At 37.6% G+C, this 24348-nt stretch overlaps 1 protein-coding gene across 5 annotated transcripts in view; it reads right to left on the bottom strand.

The window, feature by feature from the left end:
- The window catches only part of LOC6034954 (alpha-mannosidase 2), a 213071-nt gene that overhangs the window by 132749 nt on the left and 55974 nt on the right, over nucleotides 1-24348 (bottom strand). For all 5 annotated transcript variants that reach the window (XM_038265543.1, XM_038265492.1, XM_038265637.1 and 2 more), the window contains one exon: nucleotides 6918-6957. The gene's annotated coding sequence lies outside the window, so the exon portion shown is untranslated. The remainder of the gene's footprint in view (nucleotides 1-6917; nucleotides 6958-24348) is intronic.

The following is a 24348-nucleotide window of genomic DNA, read 5'->3' as shown; positions in this document are numbered from 1 at the left end:
GTCAACACCAAATCAATTGTTGATGGATTTCTAACAGAAGAAAAGCAAGTTGGCCCATTCGGGTATAAAACCGAATAAAGACCAGAAGTGCAATCTCTGAACAGAATTTTACCATTGGAATTTACTTTAGAATTATTCCAAGATTGGTGTTTGGCATTAAAATCACCGATGATCAAAAATCGAGATCTATGCCGAGTAAGTTTATTCAAATCCCCTTTGAAATAATTTTTATTTTCCCCAGTGCATTGGAATGGCAAATATGCAGCTGCAATCATAATTTTCCCAAAAGAAGTTTCAAGTTCAATGCCCAAACTTTCAATAACTTTTAACTTAAAGTCACGTAACGTGCTATAAGTCATACTACGGTGGATAACTATTGCAACTCCACCGCCATTTCGATTCATTCGGTTATTAGTTATAACTTTATAATCTGGATCACTTTTCAAATAAGTGCCAGTTTTCAAAAATGTTTCGGTTATAACAGCAACATGCACGTTATGAACTCGTAAAAGTTGAAAAATTCATTTTCTTTCGCTTTTAAAGAGCGAGCATTAAAATTCATAATATTGATGGAATTACTTAGATCCATGATTAAACTTCAGGGTAAGAACAACATCATTCGCAAATTTTAATCCAATCTGGATTGCTTCCATCATGGATGTAGCATTACTCATTGTTTGAATCAAACCAAACAGTGAGTTTTGCAAAAAGTCATTTTTCAAACGTAACATCGCCGAGATCAGAAGATCCCAAAGCGTTGCCAGCAGAAACATTTTCAAATGAGATTTGAGGTACCTGCCCAATTTCAGAAAGATTGGTAGAGGATTTAAAATTCGTGGATGAACCCGAAACGACGTTAGCATAAGAAATGCCATTGTTGTTACCTAACTTTTCCACGGTAGGGGTATTTCTAGAATTGTTCGAGTGAGACAGCACGAACGTTTGATTTAAAGATGCAGGTACAACCTGACTTTGAGAAAATTTCGGTTTGGATTTCGGCTGATGCTTAGCACGAGAATCCAAAACCTTTTTCTGATGGGGCAATCCCAGAAATTTGATTTGTGATTTCCACCACAATTTGCACATTTAAATTGGGTGACTTCTTTCACGGGACAATTGTCCTTGTCGTGAGAAGAATCCCCGCAAACCATGCATTTTGGAACCATGGCGCAATGATCAGTACCGTGACCGAATGCCTGGCAACGCCGGCACTGGGTCAGATTCTGGCCATTACCGCCATGTTTCTTAAAATGCTCCCACTTTACCCGTACATGGAACAAAAACTGAACTTTGTCCAAAAGTTTCAAATTGTTGATTTCATTTCTGTTGAAATGAATCAGATAAAATTGTGAAGTCAAACCAAAGCGAGAAATATTCCCGTTTGATTTTTCTTCATTGGTATTACTTGGGATGGGGCAAAGCCAAGCAACACCTTAAGTTCGTTTTTGATCTCATCCACCGACAAGTCGTTGGAGAGACCTTTCAGGACCGCCTTGAATGGACGAGCATTCTTGGTCTCATACGTGTAGAAATTGTGTTTGTGGTTTTCAAATAACCAACAAAAGTTTGGTGATCTTGTAAAGATTCCGTCAACAAGCGACATTCTCCTCTTCGACCAAGCTGGAACGAAACCTTCAAATTGCAAGTTTCCTTGCAATTCTTCAGTTGCGTTCGAAAGCTGGCCAAATCGGAGACGGAAGTCACAACAATTGGCGGAGCCTTTACTCGTTTCTCGACGGCAGAAGGCTCAGTACGAGGAGAAGGTTCCTTGTCATCAGTTTCGGATAAAACACCGAAACTGTTTGTCAATGGAATTGGAGGATTGACCTCACATTCAGAATCAGAATCAGACCTCAGAAGAGGCTGTTTTCTTTTTCTGTTTCCGTTAGCCGGTTTAGCGTTCAAACGCTTCACCGACGTAACGACCAAATCTTCAGAAGATTTGCGTTTACCTTTGTTTTGACGCATTTTGCAAGCAAAGTTCTCTTAAAAAGATGGCTTCGTTTGTAAAATACAACAAAATTTCAGGCGGGGTTAGTCTTGAAAAGACTGTTTAGAATTTTGGAAAATAACTCAGGTAGTCTTTAAAAAGACTGTGAATTTTGTTTTGAAATAACTCTGAGCTTAGGTAGTACAAAATACCGCAGCTCTAGTGTCCGTTCACCACGAAGGTTCGCAAGACACTGATTGCCAAATTGTTGAAAACGACGAGAACAAATCTTTACCTAAATGAATGAGTGAATTAAAGGACTTCCAATATTTGTAACGTTTGGTTCGCATTACCCCCGACTGGAACGTGAAATAAAAGTAATGAGTCAGCACCGGCCGCCATTAAGTGGGGCCCCTGTCACCTAATTCGATTTAATAAACACTGATTAATGGGTGTCATTTTGCAGCACACCGGGAGGAAAAGCTTTACTTTCCCCTGCTCTTCCAAATGGGAGCAGGCAATTTAATTCGATCGATTCTTCCAAAAAACTGTGAGCGCCTGTAATTACACAATTACGACGGGGAAAATTTGGAAATTTAGCCGAAATGGAAATTGCTATGGAAATTGTGCGGTTTCGTTTGCCAGCGTCTCCCGTTCACGTGGCTACTGTAATCGATTAGAGTGTAATTAAATTTTTGGGAGAAAATGCGATTGTCGTGACGGTATAGTATAGTTTGGCGTTTTCAGGGGGTTTAATTATAACATTTTTACGCTTAATTAAACTGTGCTGAAGGTTGTGAATGATTACCCTTAACAGATTTGTGAAAAGAGTGTTGAAAGCCGTGGAATGTAAGTGTCATCTGTTAAATTAACACTGGAACGCCAAACGCATGTCCAACCTCCCAAAAACGTTGTAACGGTAACTTCAACTCACTGGTCTTGAGCATGAGCATGAGCATGAGCATGGTTGGCTGCTGAAGTTAAACAATGAATCAAAAATGATCAGTGGGAGCCAACCATCCGTTCACTGTTTAATCTCTGAAGATCCACCTTTTTATAAACGACTGCCTCCGCGGAATTTTTAGCGATTTTTTTTTCACGCGCAAAAAAAAATGGAACGATGTTTTTGGTCGCAAAAAATAGAAATTTGATCAAATTGAGTTCTGCAAAGCTCTAGGGTTATCTAGACATCCTTACAAATCACTGGAACCAAGAATCGTCTCAATTGGTTGAGTTATGCCTGAGAACCAGCGAGTTGAAGTAACTGTTCCACCTTCTTTAGGGCTTGGGAGTTGGAATGATGATAAAATATGGTGAGTACCAAATTACCAAAAGTTATAATACGGTGTTCATGCGAAAATTAAATCAAACCAAAACACGAGAAAGGCATAAGATGTATTTTGTTCCAAACATCATTTAGTCCTCTCTCTTCTATTTTTAATGTAATTGAATGGTTATCAATGGGCAGAAAATTGGTTAATTAACACACCAACAATTTGAGTAAATAAAGAAACTTTTTTGCAAATCATGTTGGTATCCATAGGAAAGAGTTTTGAATTAACAAAGGTATCATTCAAAGAAATGTATATTTCCATGTCTATGAACGGTAATGGACTTTCTTCATCAAATGTTTTTCAAATTGCTTTTGAGATTCCTACTTTTGCAATTTTCCACTCGGCCACCGGCATCGGCATGTTTGGAATTGAAAGGATATTGTTCTTGTCGAGTTTTATGAGGTTGTCCAGCTGAGTCGGTCTTCCAACTGGTACCGAAGGTACATTGCAATGCTGTCCGACTGTCTGCGTTTGGTTTCCCACCTCATCGAACTCCAAAACAACAGCAGCACCAAAAAGAAGCACCATCTTCACTGAAACGAGCTATTTTCCATACGTTGAAGCCGTTGTCTTTGAAGCTGCTCGTTCGTATGGAAAAGGTACCCCAAGATCAAGACATGTACCGAGCAGAACCTTGTTGGCCCATCTTGTGGATTTCATTTAGATTATCATAGCAGCAATCATAAGAGGGAGCGAGGAAAATTCGAGCAGCATGTCTTCCCATGTAATATCTAACCGACAATGTGGAATACTGCAAAGACGAGCAGGGTTTTCCTCAGGTTTTCCAGACGGTCTTCGGTCGGCTCAGAATTGAAAATAAACGTAGCCCATGAAATGCGAAACGTCCCGATTCCATTTGCCTGCTCTTGTTTTTTTTTTTTGTTGGAAAAAGGAATGAAATTATATGTAAATTAAGATCTTTCCGAATACATGAGAAAATTCGCTGCAACCTTCGGTTGCCAGACGGACTTACATTCTTGGGACTCTTTATTGTACTTCTGCTTGGAAGTCCCATTCCAAGATGCTTGGTACTTGTCTTAGGTTACGACATCTTGGGACAAACGAAGAGAAAACCGTCTGCAGTCTGGCAAAAAGCAATAAAATATACCGGCATTAAGAAATTTGCTTAAAGTGTCAAAAAAGAGTTCAAGTTCAATTTCAATTTTAACAACTCTTTTCTTTCGGTGACCTTTAAGATAACCTTAACGATTTTCACAAAAAAAAATGCTCAAACTTCAGACCATCCCTCACCAAAAAGGGTCTTGGACAATGCGCACATAAATACCCCACCAGAAAATTAAAACCTTGATGAAGAAACAAAAGAAACCCGGGAATAGTAAAGTAAACGAGAGCAAATAACTTGACTGAAAAGTATTTTGTGATACTCGCCGGCGTCGTCGTCGTCGTCGTTCCGAGAAACAAATTAAAATTGCACTCCCGACCACGAGACGTTTGCTTTGGCGAGGATTGTCCAGACTTTTTGTTCAGCGAGTTGTCTTACTATTGGCCCCTGTAGGGTGGTGGTGCGTTGTTTGTATTCCGCTATCGTTCCCGAGGAAGGCACTGGCCGGGCACTCGGGTGCGGCAGGATTTTTTTGGCAATGGTTCGGAATGTCAGCGTGTTTTTGGGTTGAATTGCATTTTTCTATGTGTGCGCTCAGTCGGTGTTCGCTTTCTTTTGAACTTTACATGCAGTTTTAATGAGCCTCGATTCAATATTTTTAATCCAAAGTTTTTCCACCTTAAAAATAAGTTTTGAAAAAAATTATCTGTATTTTTTAGCCAATAATCAGAAATAAAATTCATTGAGGAAACTTAAAAAATTGCAAAATCCGTAACAAATCAGAATAAACCAAATCAAATTGAATGTTTTAACACAATTTAGTGCTGTCTGATAATTCGGAAAAAATATTGTAGAGTAAAATTGTCCTTATATCTTTACCCTTTAAACTAATACTTTATTTTACACTGATTACTCTGCAAGTTAGTGTTACCACATTTTAAACCTCAAGACGCCTAATTTGATTACAAATTGGAACCTGTTTTGACGATTCTCATAGAAAGCCAAAAATTTAAATTAGTTCACGTTCTTGGATTAGGCTTAAATTTTGAATGCATTTTCTGAGCTGTTGGCACTATAACCAAAGCAAATAGTGTCCAGGGCATTTGCGGATATACAATGTCCCATCTCCGAGGGTCCCGGAGCACCAAAACTTCTTAGTATGGTGGTTTTTCCTTCCTGCCCTATGGATTCAGAATTGTATTGTTGTTAGACCATTCGAGTTCAAACTCAATCCAATTCAACGAATCATCATTGCGGATAACTTTACGCAGTTGGTCTGGCCGCTTTAACGTTTGTGATGTTTCAATGCATTCTAGTGCATTGGGGCACAGCAAATGTTAATGTTGACAAAAGGATGCTATGCGTTACACAGAAAAAAGGTGAATTTTTGAAGGCTGAAAATTTGGCAGGCTGAATATTACCTCTCGTTTGAGTAATATTACATGAAAAACGTTACTTGATCCATCCACCGTAAGGTGGTCAGGACCTTCCTCACTTCCATATATTGAATACATTTATTAAAAGCTCTCCATAGATCCCTACAACGTTTTCATCCAAATTTCCAAGATCCGGCTTCAAAGATGTGCGTAAATAACACTTAAGCGTTTTTAACTTTTGATAGGGCTGTCAAATCTTCAATGTTTTGGACCCGTTGAAAAGGTCTTTCAAAAACCTTTCTAAAAATATATTGCATGCCAAGTTTTCTTACGAAAACCACCATTTATTGTAAAAAAACAATTTTCTACCCAAAATCGTTTTGATAGAATAACTTTTGAAGTGCTTTACTTAACATCATTATTTATAGATAGTGACCTAAGGGACCCCAAGACGGATCAAATGAGCCACAACGGTCAAAACTACTACTACTTTACTTGATTCTGAGTCGATATTTCGACAAAAAAATCTTTCGAAAAAATATCTGTCACCATTTCCTGATGAATAATGCCATCATTTTTTTCTGTGTTGTCAACCTAAGGCATTTTCCAGGATGTCCTCGAAATACTGGCTGCGCATGGGTTAGATTCACTAGCGTACACAGGGTGGGGCAACATTGGGCAACATGGGGCAACTGCCCCATCATCCTCAGAAATTTGTTCTAAATTTGGTCAGGGGATGTCCACAAATGACGTATTTTTCAAATCGTCCTTATTATTGCCTCACCTTCCTCAAAGACTCACTTTTAATTGCTCGATAGGTTTTACTTTATGGCTGGACATCATTTTCATCTTCGTAAATATGACGATTCAGCATGAATTTTAATCGGAAAATCGCTAAAAATTAACCTGTAGCAATTTTCGACGCTCTATCAATTCACCTAGATAGGACTCGTCGAATTTTGTGAAAATAAATACGTGAAGTTCGAGTGATGTCCGTATGTGGTAAAATTTCCAGCAACCTCTGGATTGTAAGTCTAGTTTGCGGTCCGATTGATCTACATGGGCTGGACATTTCAGCACTTCATTCTAAAACGAGGTTCTAGAAAGGTCTAGTACAACCATCACATTTTGAAAAAGATCTCTTTTGTTACGATTATTTTTGTAATAAAATCCTAAAAATTAACTAAAATGTGTTATTTAGTTGTTTTGTATACCTTTTTAAACGATTGGTCGATCCATTATAGTACGGTGCTTCTGAAAAGAGAGTTAAAAGTATAATTAGTGGTATGCTTGTGCAAAATTGACAATGTTTAAATATTTACTACAGAAACACAAGTAATTTGCAGCAAAAAAAATAAAGTTTACGCTGAAACTCGTGGGAATCAGTTAACTGACAGTTTTGTCCAGGTAACGAGCAGGTATTATTGGTAAAAGCACGCTTGAAGCTTTTCCAATTTTCGCCTCATGTATCTAATTTTGTTTACAATAAACGCATTCCAACACACACACAATTTGCTCATAGAAACACAAACACGCACCGTGTTTGGCTTCCACCCAGTGCTAATGAATTGAGCGTTTAATGTCTTAATGAAGCTCGTGCCATCATGCAGTGCCCACAAAGGGGAGATTTGGTTTAATCTATCAAAAGTTCCTCTTATTTCTAGGGATTTCCATGCTAAATAAATGTTAAAAAGTAATTTAAAAAATAACAAGCAAAAGAACATTACGATAACAAAACTCCACTCTCCCCTACAATATTATGTGAAGCTACTTCGTCAAAAATTTGTAACAGGCACGTGTGAGCGCTCTGGCTCTGGGTAAATTTGAAATCGAAACTGTGGAAAACAATGCTTGAAAATGGTGGAACGAAAAGAGCCCGGAAGGGGGTGCTTTAAGTGCTGGTACGATTGAGAGACCACCAGCAAAATCAGACCCGCTTCGTCTGTAGTGATTAGCACCTCTCTTCTCTTCGGAGCTGATGAGCAATAATAATAGGAACGCGTTGAATGGTTGGGTGAATTGAACTGGGTAACTCAGTAGCTACAAGCAGCATTATTAGTAAACAAAATGTGTGAGGTTCGAGGTGGGTGGCTATAGGGTTGGATTTTAAACTGCACGATTCTGATGGTTCAATTTAAAGCATTTTCATTCAGTTGCGTGAATAGCAGAAGCTATCTTTCGAAATATTATTTTAATATATTTCAGTAATAATGTATGTGAGGAGAAAAGTTTGTTATCCTGATAGTTTGATGTATTCCAAAAATTTCATGATCATTTCATGAATCATTAAATATTTTGCAAAATTCTTACAAACCCCAAGCGTTGAAAATATCCATTCAAGAGGAAATTCAAACTTTGTTCACATTCCCAATAAAATAGTTTTCCTTGATTGGAGATTGCATTCACCACGATGATTCCTTTTTCGGTGGATTTTTAAACATTGGATGATATTTAATTTGTATCGAAATTTTGGGAAGACAGTTTTGGATAGATAAGCTTTTAAAAAATGAAAAGTTAGTCAACTTTTGCACACATTAACATTCTACTTCACAAAACCACTTGTCAGCTGTGAGTTTCCAAACAAAACGAGCGTTCTTATTGCGATATTTTTCATCGCAATTTTTACTTCTTCTGCCATTCACCAGGGCCACTCGTTCCCAATTCGAACTTTTCAGCGATCTTGTTGTGTGAATGAACTTTTTTTCGCACACCAAAAAGTCAACAGTCTCACACACCGCAAACTCCGTTTCCCATTCCCAGACTGTATCGATTCGACCTCAACCAGAAAGCAAATAGAGAATGGAAAGCAAAACCGCTTGAAATACAGAACTAGAGCAAAAATCTCACACACAAAACCGCTACTAGCAAAGTGACTTACTGAGCTATTTCGTAGTGGAAACACACAATCACACACATTTACACACTTACACATTCCGTCGACTTCTTCCGTCGTCGTCGCGTTTCATTCATAAAAAAGCGGAAAACAAAAATCTCCCGGTCGGATTTACGTTCTTCAGTGGTGATTGTTTTGGCAGACTTGTCTCGTCTGAAATGTGTTTGTATGTGTGTGTGTGTTTGTGTATGTCTAAAAAGAAGAGAAGAAGAAAAATGCAGCAAAAACAAGAATTATGTTGCCTGCAGTGCATGGGTACAGCGAGAGAGTGGAACAATAGGGTGTAATATGGTTGTATGGAAAAAAAATAAAGTTGTCCAAATTTAGCGAGCACAGCAATTTTTCAGTTCCTTTTGGGGTCCTAAACAACTCCCCAAAGTTTGGGAACGATTGGTTTAGTCCTCACTTTGCGCAAAGCGATTCAATTTTCCATATAAATTTGTATGGGAAAAACATTTTTTTTGGATTTCGATATTTATAAAATCCACGTTTCACGCTGTACTAAAACCGGATTCATATTCAGATGCTCTAGAAGGTGCTCTACAACTTTCCCGAAGAGAGTATGGTGCTAACTTGCTCCTAAAAAAAGATACAGCGTGTTAAAAACTCGTCTAAAATGTGTTTTTTGCTCGAAAATCACGTTTTAGACGAGTTTTGAGGACGCTGTATCTTCTCTTAGGGACATGCTAGCACCATACTCTCTTCGGGAAAGTTGTAGAGCACCTTCCAGAGCATTTGAATATGAATCCGGTTTTAGTACAGCTTGAAACGTGGATTTTATAAATATCAAAATTAAAAAAATTGGGTTTTCCCATACAAATTTATATGGAAAATTGAATCGCTTTGCGCAAAGTGAGGACTAATCCAATCGTGCCCAAACTTTGGGGAGTTGTTTAGGACCCCAACAGGAACTGAAAAATTGCTGTGCTGGAAAATCGATTTTGATATTACACCCTAGTGGAACAACAGTGCCAGCATAAGTTTACGCGCGCGATGTTCTCTTTGTTTGAAAGGGTCGGTCGCTCGCAAAAGCATAATCTCAACCGCAATCATAGAGGTGAAATGTGCGATGCAAAATTAATGCTTTTTAAAATGCAATGCCAAAAACGATTTGGGTCCGATCGGGTCAAACGCAAATCACACAATCACACAATTACGGAAAGGGTTGGTTTCATTGAACATGGCATGATTAAATATTTAACAACAGTTGATGCTTTTATTTGTTGTGCGCGGTGATTTCATTAGTATGCAATAGTGCACACGGGAGTCAAATTAAAAAGCCATTTAAAAAGCGCGAACACGTGCGATCCCTAAAATAATGCATTATTTATTCATCAGCGGTGGCAGTTACATTGGTGCACTTAATATTTTACCAATCATGTGGACAGAACTGATTGGAAATATTGAATTGTTAATTGAATGAGCATGAGTTGTTGTAAATTCTCACACAAATATTTACAGACAAATAAGAGTCTATGATGTTTACCCTTTCATACAGCAATTGCCAGCAAACTTAAGGCAATACGGAAGGATACCGAAATACCGTGACTTAGAATGTTATGTGTGTTGCAAACGACAAATAGAATGATCGAAAGCGATCTGCCGAGTTCAGAAATTGTCAAGAATAAAGGCTCAAGACTCAAGACTCAAGACTAAAGACTCAAGACTCAAGACTCAAGACTCAAGACTCAAGACTCAAGACTCAAGACTCAAGACCCAAGACTCAAGACTCAAGACTCAAGACTCAAGACTCAAGACTCAAGACTCAAGACTCAAGACTCAAGACTCAAGACTCAAGACTCAAGACTCAATACTCAAGACTCAAGACTCAAGACTCAAGACTCAAGACTCAAGACTCAAGACTCAAGACTCAAGACTCAAGACTCAAGACTCAAGACTCAAGACTCAAGACTCAAGACTCAAGACTCAAGACTCAAGACCCAAGACTCAAGACCCAAGACTCAAGACTCAAGACTCTCATGAAACCTGAAAACTCACCAGTTGTAAAGAACAGACAATTACCGGATGTTTCGATATTCGCTTTTTTAGAAGAAATCATCAATGCAATCAACGATTCAAGTTATCCACCGCCACATTTCTCACCACGTCGATGGTTCTCGGAAGATATTCCACTCGGATATCGCTTCACTGGCAGCGACCTTCAAACAAAACCCAGAGTTCCATTAAGAATCACCCAAGCCTAACGAAATCCAATTACTTTACGCCACTGGTCTGACTCGTCCCGATCAGCACCAGCTGATTTCCAAGAAATTAGCGAATCATCTCGGCACCAAACGTTCCGCCTTTCGGGTGCCGAAGACGCTGCTGTCATGTCTCGCGTGCCGGAACATGCCTATCTCGGAACTCATCGTGTCAAATTATGTTGTACGTCAAAATTATCATTCTCCACATCCGCTGCTACCACCCGCTGCTAACTGTCTACACCTGTTTTGAGTCTGGCGGAAAAGCTCTCACCGAACGAAGCATAGGTTAGTCAAGTGTGAAAAAGAACGCTTCTCTCTTCCCACATTACTTCCCCTTTTTTCGAAAATTTTAGGGTTTGTGTTCCTGTGATTGGTTTGTCGTAAATCGGTTTACTTTCCAAGTGTCGAGCTATTGAAGTTTTACTGTATTCAATTAAAAATTGAGACAAGCAAACACATGATCTACGCCAAAAAACGATACACTTACCCTATAGATATTTGCAGTTGCAGCCAAGCGGCAAAACATAACGATCATAATCAAAGTGCTTCGCCGTTTATGCTAATTGAAAAGTGTGGTACTCGAGCGTTCGTTGTGGTTATTTGAGCGGATGCTGAACGTACACAGTTGTTAGTTCAAACGAGGGCTGGTTGTTTGACGCGTATAAACCTTAGATTGCAATGTTTTGAACAAATTATTGTGAAATCTTTCGCTTTTTGCTTTTTTATTTCATGATTGTTTTAAATTATAATTTGTAAATGTGCTCTTTGAAATACATAGCATATACATCTAGAATATATTCCAGGTAAAGCAAACCTTAAACCATTCAAATGCGTCATTTGGCGTTGTTTTTGACGCATCAGATGAATGCAAATATGTAAACATACATCTCAAGGACCTAGTGAAGTCCACCATGCTATGCTACTTTCGAATTTGTTCGTGCGAACACTTTACATTTCTACCAAATGGACAGCTTGAACTCGGCAGCTACATCCGAACGTTACTCGTCCAACATTGTAAATTATTAGCCAAGTCCATTAGTGAAACCACAATCTCGGCTTACGAAACCTGGAAGCGGAAGTAATATGGAAACGAAAACTCCCACTGCCTGAATGAATTTGCGGCTTTCTGGACACTTGTCTTACTTCTTGTTCTTTTCACAACAAGATGTTCATAGCATTTTCATTACCATTTTCAAACGATGGAAAGTAATTGCGAACGCAGGTCCTGATTCTTATGGGAGAGTGTCTGCACTTAGGTTTAAGAAAGTTTAGCTGATATCAACAAACAATAATTCTTAGATGGGCTTCCTAGCTGGGACCTATTTTAGTCGGTGGAGTCAGATTTTTTCAAGGTAGTTCCATAAAATAAATGTATCTAATACACCGCCCAAACCATCTACTTTTATTGAGCGCTTGTTACTAAACACGCTGTCGAAGCCACACATATGTCGCCACTTGGTAGCATCTTGTTTTAATTACCATACTATGCTTGCACGATTTCCACCCTGATTATATGCACTCTTTTCACTCTACACTGCAGTGTTGCACTTGCACACCGCAAAAACATATCACCCGACGGTGGATGACACTTAACTTCACACGTCACAGCAAATGGTCCCTTCTCTTCTTTCTACCAACTCTCCTCTACCAGCAATACATCATAATTTGATTTATACGTTTCATGCCTCATAGTGTACAGTAATGAATGTCATGTAGCCTGTCCCATTTTGAGGTCATGTCGAGGAATTTCAGGTGCTCACTTCTTAAATGATAGATTATGATGTTAGGAACAATGTTTTCTTAGACAAGAAAAAATAATAAAATACTTTCTCGCACCCCCTAGTCGATTTACTGAAAAAAGTCACTTTTTTGAACAAATTTTCTAAAATCGCTTGGAATCAATACAAAAACTGTTTCGATCAGGTGTGTATTATCTTCAAACGATAGGTTTTTGTCCATAGATTAAGATGCACTATCAATATTGGACCAAAATTTAAGTTTTGGACTTTCCCAGGCGGATTTGTGTCGAAAAAATCGCATTTTTTAGAAACTTTTTTCAGAAATGTTCATTTAATTTAGGGTAGCCTATTTTTCCCAGTGAAACCAATACATGCAGCTTGTAGGAAATTTCATGGCGAACATTTTTCCCTCTGAGAAAATGCAATTTCGACACTCCAGAGCCGAGATATTTGAGTTTTAGTGAGGAAAAAAGTGCCAATTTTCAAAATTTCTCAGAATTCAGAAGCAAGGCCTACTAATTACACGATGTAGCAAGCATATGTCTCAAAGGTCAGGGTATGCTTTTTTATAGTAATTTTGGCCGCTGAATCCGAATCTGAAATCAAATTTCGTGTAAACAGTGATGTTTTGGAGCTACACCCTTTTGGAATGCTATTTGCGTGTTTAAGAGGCAGTTTTTGTAAATATTGCTCGGTTTGTTCTAGAGGTCGTATCGAGGTGCTCCGATTTGGATGAAACTTTCAGCGTTTGTTTGTCTATACATGAGATGAACTCATGCCAAATATGAGCCCTCTACAACAAAGGGAAGTGGGGTAAAACGGGCATTGAAGTTTGAGGTCCAAAAAATATAAAAAATCTTAAAATTGCTCGAATTTTAGTAAAACTTCATCAATTCCAACTCTCTTAGATGCATTCGAAAAGACATTTGAAGCACTTCAAAATGAGCCATAGACATCCAGGATTGGTTTAACTTTTTCTCATAGCTTTTGCAAATTACTGTTAAAAATTGTTTTTTTTAAACCTCAATATCTTTTTGCAACAGCCAGCAACACCAAGTTAGGGAATTTCATGGACTATAAGCCTACGGTAATAACTTTTTGGCCAATCGCAGTTTTTCGCATAGTTTTTTCGATTTTTCAATAACAAACATTTTACAACGTTAGTTATTGTCCTGTAGGCATCCATAGCGGCACTTTTTAGTCTCCCTTTTGTCATATTCGAAATCCTCAGAAAATTCAAACTTCAATGCCCGTTTTACCCCACTTCCCTTTGTCGTAGAGGGCTCATATTTGGCATGAGTTCATCTCATGTATAGACAAACAAACGCTGAAAGTTTCATCCAAATCGGAGCACCTCGATACGACCTCTAGAACAAACCGGGCAATATTTACAACAACTGCCTCTTAAACACGCAAATAACATTTCAAAAGGGTGTAGCTCCAAAACATCACTGTTTACACGAAATTTGATTTCAGATTCGGATTCAGCGGCCAAAATTACTATAAAAAAGCATACCCTGACCTTTAAGACATATGCTTGCTACATCGTGTAATTAGTAGGCCTTGCTTCTGAATTCTGAGAAATTTTGAAAATTGGCACTTTTTCTTCACTAAAACTCAAATATCTCGGCTCTGGAGTGTCGAAATTGCATTTTCTCAGAGGGAAAAATGTTCGCCATGAAATTTCCTACAAGCTGCATGTATTGGTTTCACTGGAAAAATAGGCTACCCTAAATTAAATGAACATTTCTGAAAAAAGTTTCTAAAAAATGCGATTTTTTCGACACAAATCCGCCTGGGAAAGTCCAAAAACTTAAATTTTGGTCCAATATTGATAGTGCATCTTAATCTATGGACAAAAACCTATCGTTTGAAGATAATACACACCTGATCGAAACAGTTTTTGTATTGATTCCAAGCGATTTTAGAAAATTTGTTCAAAAAAGTGACTTTTTTCAGTAAATCGACTAGGGGGTGCGAGAAAGTATTTTATTATTTTTTCTTGTCTAAGAAAACATTGTTCCTAACATCATAATCTATCATTTAAGAAGTGAGCACCTGAAATTCCTCGACATGACCTCAAAATGGGACAGGCTAATGTCATGTTTATTTATACTAGCACACATACACACTCAAACGCACACACCACAGCCTTGGAAGTCAGCCGGCCCGGCAGCATCATCATCCTGATTTTCCAGCATCCCGAGACCAAACTCTGTTTTGCTTTGACGCCGAGATGAGAGGAGACCACGGGATGACACAGTCGACCGACGACGTTGACTAAGATGATCTCCGGCTCGGCTGGGCATCAAGAATGAAAACACACTCCTCGAGGTGTCTCTTCTCGCCCTACATCTCAAGTGAGTGACAACAAGACACCCTCCTCTCCGTCTTTGTCTCTCCTTGGCGTGACGGGCCACGATGGACGTTTAAAATGTTTCACTTGATTACTGGTCCAGACTTGTTTCAAATGGTCACAAATGTGAGCAATACCATTTTGAAATGTTAACACTTAAGATTTAAAGCAATTTAGAGAAAATGTATCAAATCATGCATTTTTAAATATTTTTTGTAACAATTCCACACCTCTATTTTTAAAAACAACTTCTATAAATTCCTGTAACAACATTTCATATTGATATTATCCCCAAGCAGGGGAATGTGGGGCAAGACGACCATATGGGCAAGAGGAACAATCACTCGTACGCCAGTTACTTTTACAATTTTGATCATTTCCAGTATGAGGAATTGTTGCTATCAATGCAATCAGCTGATTCTACTACCACATAACCGCCAAAACGACGTAAACGCCACGGGGCATACGATTTATTGAAGTTTTTTCAAAACCTCCAATTTCGTATAATATTTGGAAAGTACAAAATAAGGCTTAGGGCTTTTTTGAGGCTCATTTTATCGAAATGCTATTTTCCCTAGATCAGTAATTTCCCTAACAATGACTTGCACCGATTATTAGGTATGATTTAACTTTTGGTTATTTTTGTTGAGAGCTTTCAAAAAAATCTTGTTCAGGTGGAGCAAGTGTACCATTTGGATTTTTAGTATGGAAAAAAACGAATTTCTGTAACAACATATTTTATTGGGAAATAAAAAGGGGAGAGTGGGGAGACTTGATCCCCGGGGACACTTGATCCCAAGCCTGAATCTCGTCAGCATGTGGGTAAAATAATTAGCTTTGTTCTAGAAAGTTGTGCGAAATTGACTAAAACGCTAAAACTCATTGTAGAAAACAAAGAAAAAAATAAAAAAAATGTTTAGATTGAGTTACACACATATTTCTAAAAAGTGCTGCAAAAAACTTACAAGAGATCTTTTTTCTTTGTTTTGATAAGTATAGAAAACATTCAAAAAAAAACTTCAAAAAAATATTTTTTATACATGAATTGTTTGATAAACATATCAACTCCAAACCCCTTACGCATTTGACGTTAAATTTATCGTCATACTATTTTTATAATCAATTGTTTAAAAAAGTGCATTTAGGGAGACTTGATCCCTGCATTTTTACAGTCTCTGGAATCAGCACCAAGATTAAATAATTGGGCTGGGTTTTCGTACATAGTTTTCTTTAGTATAGTTGTACATAACTTACTTCATTTTGAACCATTTTTCAAAAGTTCTGTAAACAAAAATTACCAGCTCTTGTAAACATGCTTAATTTTGGTCGAAAAAAGAAAATTTTAAGTTTTTAAATATTTTGCATGCTTAACTTGTTATATTTTAAACACAAACGTAAAGGTTTAATGTGAAATTGCTGTAACTTATAGAAAATTAACAGTTTGGATGAATTAAAAACATTTTGCTTAAGATTTCTAAAAAATGTTGAAAGGGGGATCAAATTACCCCCAACATTTTGAAAATGCCGGTTTAAAATATTTTTTTAAAACGCTTGGCATGATTCGAAGAGTTTATCTGATGAAATACCCTTATCAGCCAAACATAGTTGAATGTTTAAGCTTTCAATACATACAAAAAGTTCATAGTTTTGTGAGAAATTGACAGAGTTATGTGCGATACAAAAAAGGGGATCAAGTCTCCCCACTCTTCCCTACATAAAAGTACTTACAAACTTATAAACAACAAGCTCTTCCCGGCAAACTTCGTTCAGCCCTTTTTAGGTTTCCTAACGTTTCTTGCTTGTTTGCTAATTCAGCCTCCTGTGATCAAAATTTGATTTTACGTAACTTTTCCCATACAATCTGCAGATTTTCCGGAATCGGTTCCAGAGTGGACACATTTCTCACTTTTTGGCGTAAGAACCTTCCTTGGGCTTATACGAACCCAACGCAACAAACAGCACCTCGATCCGACGCTCCGTATTGAACTGATTCGCGTTCGAACAAAACCATCGAAATTTTTTATATATATAGATTGTAAAAAAAATTGTCAATGTAAAATAAAGTGATATTATGATAAATTACTATTTATCATCTAAATATTTTTTTTTCGTAAAAACGATCAAATTGTTAGTGAAATATTATAATTTAATCTAAAAACTAAAGAATCGTTTCGAATACATTCTAATCTGATTTATCTAAGTGATAACAGTTAAATTGTTGGTAAATAATCATGCTGTTTCAAGCATTGTTCGTCTTGCCCCACTAGTTGAGTGGAACGTACGGAAAATCTAAAATTTTAAAATCATTTTTTTACATTAAAAAACTTGTTTTATCAAAGTTTTAGTCAAGACCCGAAATAAGATGATTATAAAAAAAATCCGACAGATTTTTAAACGTTTTTAATGTGTTATAACGAGCATTTTCTTAGCTTGTTACACTTGCCCCACTTTCCCTTATATCCCTAAAAACAGCCCTTAGCTTACGGCCTCATAAGCGAACTCACACAGCTTTGAACTGATAGTCTGAGACTCAGATCGTTTGGTATGGTATGTCCACGCCTTCTTCCTTCCTCTGATGAATCTATGGAATATGGGTCTGTCACATGCGATTAAAACAACGCTGTAGGTTTGACAATACATTTCGCGGTTCTCGAATGTACTACTAGAAAGCTCTTGGGGCGTAAAATAATCACAAGTTCTTCCAGACTTTTGTGTGCATCAGCGTCGTTAACATGTTTTCAAGGTCAGGAACCAAACAGCAAAGCTTCTCAATACCATTAAGAGGCAGTATTTGTAAATATTGCTCGGTTTGTTCTAGAGGTCGTATCGAGGTGCACCGATTTGGATGAAACTTTCAGCGTTTGTTTGTCTATACATGAGATGAACTCATGCCAAATATGAGCCCTCTACGACAAAGGGAAGTGGGGCAAAACGGGCTTTGAAGTTTGAGGTCAAAAAAACCAGAAAAATCTTAAAATTGCTCGCATTTCCGTAAAACTTCATCAATTCCAACTCTCTTAGATGAATTCGAAAGGTCTTTTGAAGCCCTTTAAAATGTGCCATAGACATCCAGGATTGGTTCGACTTTTTCTCTTAGCTTTTGCAAATTACTGTCAAAAATTGATTTTTTTAAAACCTTAATATCTTTTTGCAGCAGCCTCCAACATCCATACTCCCATAGGTCAAAAGATAGGTAATTACATGGACTATAAGCCTACGGTGTTAACTTTTTGGCCAATCGCAGTTTTTCTCATAGCTTTTCGATTTTTCTAGAACAAACATTTTACAACGTTAGTTTTTGCCCTGTAGGCCGCCATAACGGCACATTTTGGTCTCAATTTTGTCATATTCGGAATCCTCGGACAATTTCGCGTAAGTAAGAAGTATTGGAGTTGTAAATTTGATTGAAAAAAATGCCATTTAGAATGAATTAAAATATTTTTAACGATCTGTTGGATTAGGGGTAAAATAGGTTTTCGCCTACTTGATACAGCATTTGACGTATTGATCATAGGGTAAATAAGATCTATTTCTTTTTTCAAAAATGTTTTATTTAATTATTTTTTAAATCAAATTTACAACTCCAATACTTCTAACTTACGTGAAATTGTCCGAGGATTCCGAATATGACAAAATTGAGACCAAAAAGTGCCGTTATGGCGGCCTACAGGGCAAAAACTAACGTTGTAAAATGTTTGTTCTAGAAAAATCGAAAAGCTATGAGAAAAACTGCGATTGGCCAAACAGTTAACACCGTAGGCTTATAGTCCATGTAATTACCTATCTTTTGACCTATGGGAGTATGGGTGTTGGAGGCTGCTGCAAAAAGATATTAAGGTTTTAAAAAAATCAATTTTTGACAGTAATTTGCAAAAGCTAAGAGAAAAAGTCGAACCAATCCTGGATGTCTATGGCACATTTTAAAGGGCTTCAAAAGACCTTTCGAATTCATCTAAGAGAGTTGGAATTGATGAAGTTTTACGGAAATGCGAGCAATTTTAAGATTTTTCTGGTTTTTTTGACCTCAAACTTCAAAGCCCGTTTTACCCCACTTCCCTTTGTCGTAGAGGGCTCATATTTGGCATGAGTTCATCTCATGTATAGACAAACAAACGCTGAAAGTTTCATCCAAATCGGAGCACCTCGATACGACCTGTTACACATTGGTGAAAAACTCGCTCTTAATTAAACGTCCACTCAGAAGAAACTTTCATGAAGTACCTTGTCAGAAGATAATCCTTTCATAAAAGCTCTTCCCATCGTTTGCACCTGAAGTGCAAATAGTTGGAAAATGAGCCTGTGGAACATCATACTAAAATAGACCTGCAAGAAAAGTTTAAACTCATTCACTTGAACTCATCGTTTAATTCCATCGAATCAAGCACCACCACAAAGCAGCTTCAAAACCAGCCAGCTTGAGATGCTGCTCGGTAGAGGGTGGAATACACGTCGGAAAATACTCATCAATTCTCAATTTTCAACATTGCCAACCGCGACCAAAGTGTTGATCCAAATCGCGAAAAAAAGGAGTGGGGTGGAGTTGCCGATGAGAGCAGAAGATGCTGAAGGGCATCAGAATGATTGATGATTGCATCGCGGAAATTGGATCTGCTGTGAGAGCATGGCAAAAGTTCGCGATACAATTTGTTGTATCGAAGAATGTCACCTTGTCGAGTGACGCAAATGGGTTGTTGTTGAAATATCCTTTAAATTTCAGCAAAAATTACTTGAGGCTTTTGAAAGCATTTTAAACATGAGTTGATTTTCAACATTGAAAATTTATTCACTCAGTCCCAACACGAGAAGCATTTCGGTACGGAATGCAACATTGTGACCCATTCGCAACATAAGTTTGTAGGCCTCAGCCAACATGTCCGGTAAAACGTCACCGTGCTGCTCATCGGTAACAACCCGCGAACCGGTCAAAGTGTCAAAATTTTACACGCCATCCACAGCAAACTGCTGCGTGATGAGATCACAGTCGCAGGGCGTTGTGCTTGCCTGACGCATTGCTTGAGGATCATCCATAAACCAGGCGGACATTTTTTTTTGAAATCTCCGGCCCGTTCTCTCCGTGAAGTTTCTGTAATTTTCAGCTTGGAAGTCGACGTGCTCGTGCTACCTTGTCGCACGTCACTTTTGACGTTCCCAGTAAAAAATCGTTTCAATGTTTGATCTTCAATAAATAAAAAACTAGAGCACACAATGTAAACAATAACGAATGTGTTTTAGGCTGACCATTCTGCAACATTAAATTCCCTTTGGCCAGAAATTTGAAGAATGTTTCACGATAGCACGATCAGATCGATCGATGACACCCATGTAGCACAAAATCGTATGGTTCTACCGTCTTTGATGAAAACTTGGTCGGTATTAACACTTTTGACGGCTAACTGTTGACTGCATGGTGCAAAATTTTCGCATAAAGTTCTTTGTCAAAAATCATGACAATTTGAAAGATTGATGATCTAGGTAAAAAAGTACGTTAGATAAAAAATGAATCAACTCCATGATTCAAATCAAAACAAAATATGACAGCAAAGCACGTCGTGAGCATTTCGCATATCGGTGGCGGCTGGGCGGTGCACTAATGGACCAAATCCCGGCATCTGCTCGGATTATGGCCGTTCCGTACCCACCTCGCACCGTATCACACAGCTGGACTTCGCGTGGTCGGCGAGATCTGCGGCCACGGGGCATGGCAGCAGGCCAAACGGCTGTCAAAATTGTGCGCGAAATTTGATGGGTACGATTCGGCGGCCAAAACAAACAACAACAACAGCCATGGTCCTGGGTGCATGGTCCAGACAAACGGCGAGCTGCCAGTGTGAATTAAGCATAACACACGTCCACATGTCCCGCCGGTGGATGGACCCGATGCATCAAAATTGGACAGGGTTGAATCGTTGAAGATTTGTAAGTTATCTTATACAGTAATCGATTGGGCATCCTTTGGGTTAGTATTACTTTAGGTTTACAGCACTTCTGCAAACAAAAGTGTGTGTCCATTGCTAGATTAAAAATTCAAATTCATCCCTGGTAAATCTTGTCAGAATCTACGCTGATTCCAAACCAAGCAGGCATCTTCCCAAAATATCGGGTAGTGCAAATGCATATTTGAAGCGTTAATAACAAACAGCATGAACCAATGACGGACAAATCCAAACTGGTATCAACAAGGATGAGTTGTAGTAATGTATGAAAAGTTGTAAATAAGAGCCATTTCATGATTTACAAATTACGCTCAATGATGTTCAGACTGATAGTCGAAGATAATTCAACAATTCAACCAATGCAATTGAAGAAATAAAAGCAAACTCATGTTGAACAAATCACTGTTAGTACAACTTCAGCAAGTTAACATAAACTGTACAAAGTGATTGCAGAAACGCAAAGCACATCTTCCCCTAACGAACTCCCCGGAGGTGTTGATGAAATAAAAATATTAAAATGTTTATTTAGATAACACGGCAAATAGTCTGCTTCTCGACACTCCAACCCAAAAAGGGACGACGACCAGGGAGAAAGTAGCTGTGGCTTAAACGAATTCGCCAGCGTGGATTGCGCGGAGTTTACACGGTTTTACCACCCACGCTGGTGTGTAGTTAGAAAGACGTAGCCGAGCACTGAAAAAGGTACCGTCTTGGGGTGAATGAAACTTCTCGGCTGAAAGAACGAGGTCAAATGATAACGTCATGATTCGAATTCCCGGACGCTTCGAAACCCGGACACTTCAACTTGTTTTATCAATTATTTTGATATAAGTTCGCATTATGAATGTCAAAACTGTGTTATTTGATGAATTCTAACATCAACTTTCATTAAAAGTTTGTTTGAACGCTGTAGTTAATGCCAAAACAATAAAATAAAATAAAATTATAAGTTTACTAAAAATGCGAAACATTTCAACGGAAATATTTCATAGGCGTCCGAAGCACCGGGAAGGCAAAGCAGAAATTTATGTTTTTGATTTTCTTAAATTCTAGCCATTTTTTATATAAACTATCGATTGTTTTGATGTTAACAGCTTATTTGAGACCTAAAGAATGCCATTCACTAACATTTCAGTCCAAATTTGTGCGATTTATAAGCAAAATCGAGTGTCCGGAATTCGAAGCAAAAGTGTCCGGATTTCGAATCAGCTTTTTCCAGTGTCCGGGATTCGAAGAACAACAAGTCATTTTAATTTTCAAATTCTGATGAAAAATTGTTAGAAAAGACATATTTTGCATGCATTCTCTTAAAACTGACTGTTTATACTAAATCCTGATGATATTTCTACATTTCCAACTTATTACATGATTTTTTGCCAGCTATAAAAAAAATAATATGGTACTAGGTGTCCGGATTTCGAATCATGACGTTATTGGCAATGGCAGCAATACTTGCACGCACACCTATAGATTTGGCTCTTAAGAGTTCTTGTTTGGTTAGTAATACGCAGGAAATGGGAGGACTTTTCGCCAACCTTGAAGGAAATTTCAGTTTTAAAACACGCCGAGCTTACAGGAAATTACATGGTCGATTCAGGCGTAGGTTCGATTTCGAATTTTTGTGTTATCGATTAAAGCTCGATAAAAATTCTCGACTTGCCGAATTGACATCGCCTCAAAACGTCTTCATTTCTAGTTATTTTTTCAAAGACCTCTAGTTATTTTTTCAAAAACTCTAGATTTCCACTTATCTAGTATCAACTACATGTAGGTTTTATTGATTTTTAGATACTCTCGTACGATCCAAAACCTGGTTAGTGGTCTACCTAAACCTTCCTATGTGTTAGATGGGTTCATTTCTTCAACTCTGAGTAGAATGAAATACGACCTCAATTTGATGAAAACTCGAGCATCCCAAGCCAAGCAAATTTTCCATACAATTTTGTGGAGGAATTGTCACATTTCCTAACACTTCATATGCATGTAGACAAACTTTTTCGGATACGAAATTGTTAATCTGCATCTTGACTCTCTCTAGAAACATTTCTGTTCAATTTGGCATTTTTGTTGGAAGATTTATCACCTCAAACAAACAAAGCTTTTTTTTACGAAAAATTTGTCTATGAAATTGAAAATGCTTACTTCAAAATATGTTTTTTAAACGGTTATTGCATAATGAGTGATTTACATGTTATCACAGTGTTCGTAAATACAAATTTTACAATTGACTAACTTTCCTGGAATGAGTTTTAGAATGTTAGTGTCTTCGGGCAAATTTCAGTTATGACAGAGAACGCTTTGTGTCGTTAAGGGTTTGATGATTATTCCATCTTATAAAAATATATTTTTCTTTTTTTTTATTAATTGACTCGTAATGATTTCGGCAAAGTTTTTAAAAGAAAAATAAAAAAACTACATTTAAAAAAAGTAATAATTAACCTGCGTGTGAATGAAAGAAAAATTGCATTATTTTATGAAATTTTATGTAATATTATACCCTGAAATATGTAGCCCAAACATACGTTTATCCTTTCCATTCTTTATCGTTCCGATGGCCAAGCGGGCCATCCTTACTGTTGGTGCTGGGTTTGATTCTCGTCGGCTTCTTTTTTGTGTTTACAAAAATAACAGAGAACAGATGAACATCATTGAACAAACAGCATTCAAAAACGTGTGTAAAAATTCAAACAAAAATACGTTGAAAAGAGCTAGGGTGTGCACCATCCGCCTAGATAGCGCCACTTTCAAAATAATGATATCTACAGTAGCAGAACGTTGGACCATCCAATCACTGCCCAAAACATTTCTTACGAACGACATCAGACCAATGTCTGACTGTCCTTTATCAGAGGGTTGCAATTTTACGCGCGAAAAAAGGTAAACATAACGAAATCAGGGTTAACATTTGTAAAGGGACTATTTTAAGTTGTCGCTTAAAAAAATCATTTTTGAATGAGGATTCCGTTCTGAATTTGTTGACGTTAATGTATTTTTGCATAACTTTTAGTCAACTAAAATTGTACTGGAGTAAATTTTATATTCAAACGTGGTAAATACCTTGGTAAATACGTATTTTCTTTCAAAATTATTGAGCCATTCTACAATATATAGCGGAATTAAAAGGAACAACTCGTCTCTTTGTATTCACATTCTACAATGTTAATCCAAGTATTCTCAGCTGTGACGGTGGCGCCGCCAAGCGTATTCTGCATACCCTTATTACTTTGATGCAAGATTGTATGCAACGCATTTGTTTAGACCAAAAGCGTTTACACACAAGTTCGAACCCAGATGTACAAAAATTGTACAGGCAGTGTGTAATATTGCCTTTTCACAAAGGTGTGCAAAGCATTTGCATGTTTTTGCTATTGTTATTTTTTGTTGTGTGTTTTAAATTTTTTAAACAATTTGTGGGATTGAAAATCATAAGCAATTTTTTTTTTCGAAATAAAAATATCTGTCGATCGAAAATCACATTAAAATTTACTGATCAAATCAACTATTTTTAAACCAAGCATCA

The sequence above is a fragment of the Culex quinquefasciatus genome, chromosome 1 (assembly GCF_015732765.1).
Source record: "Culex quinquefasciatus strain JHB chromosome 1, VPISU_Cqui_1.0_pri_paternal, whole genome shotgun sequence".
NCBI lineage: Eukaryota > Metazoa > Arthropoda > Insecta > Diptera > Culicidae > Culex > Culex quinquefasciatus.
The sequence above is the reverse complement of the archived record's forward strand: the minus strand, read 5'-3'. Positions and strand labels throughout refer to the sequence as shown.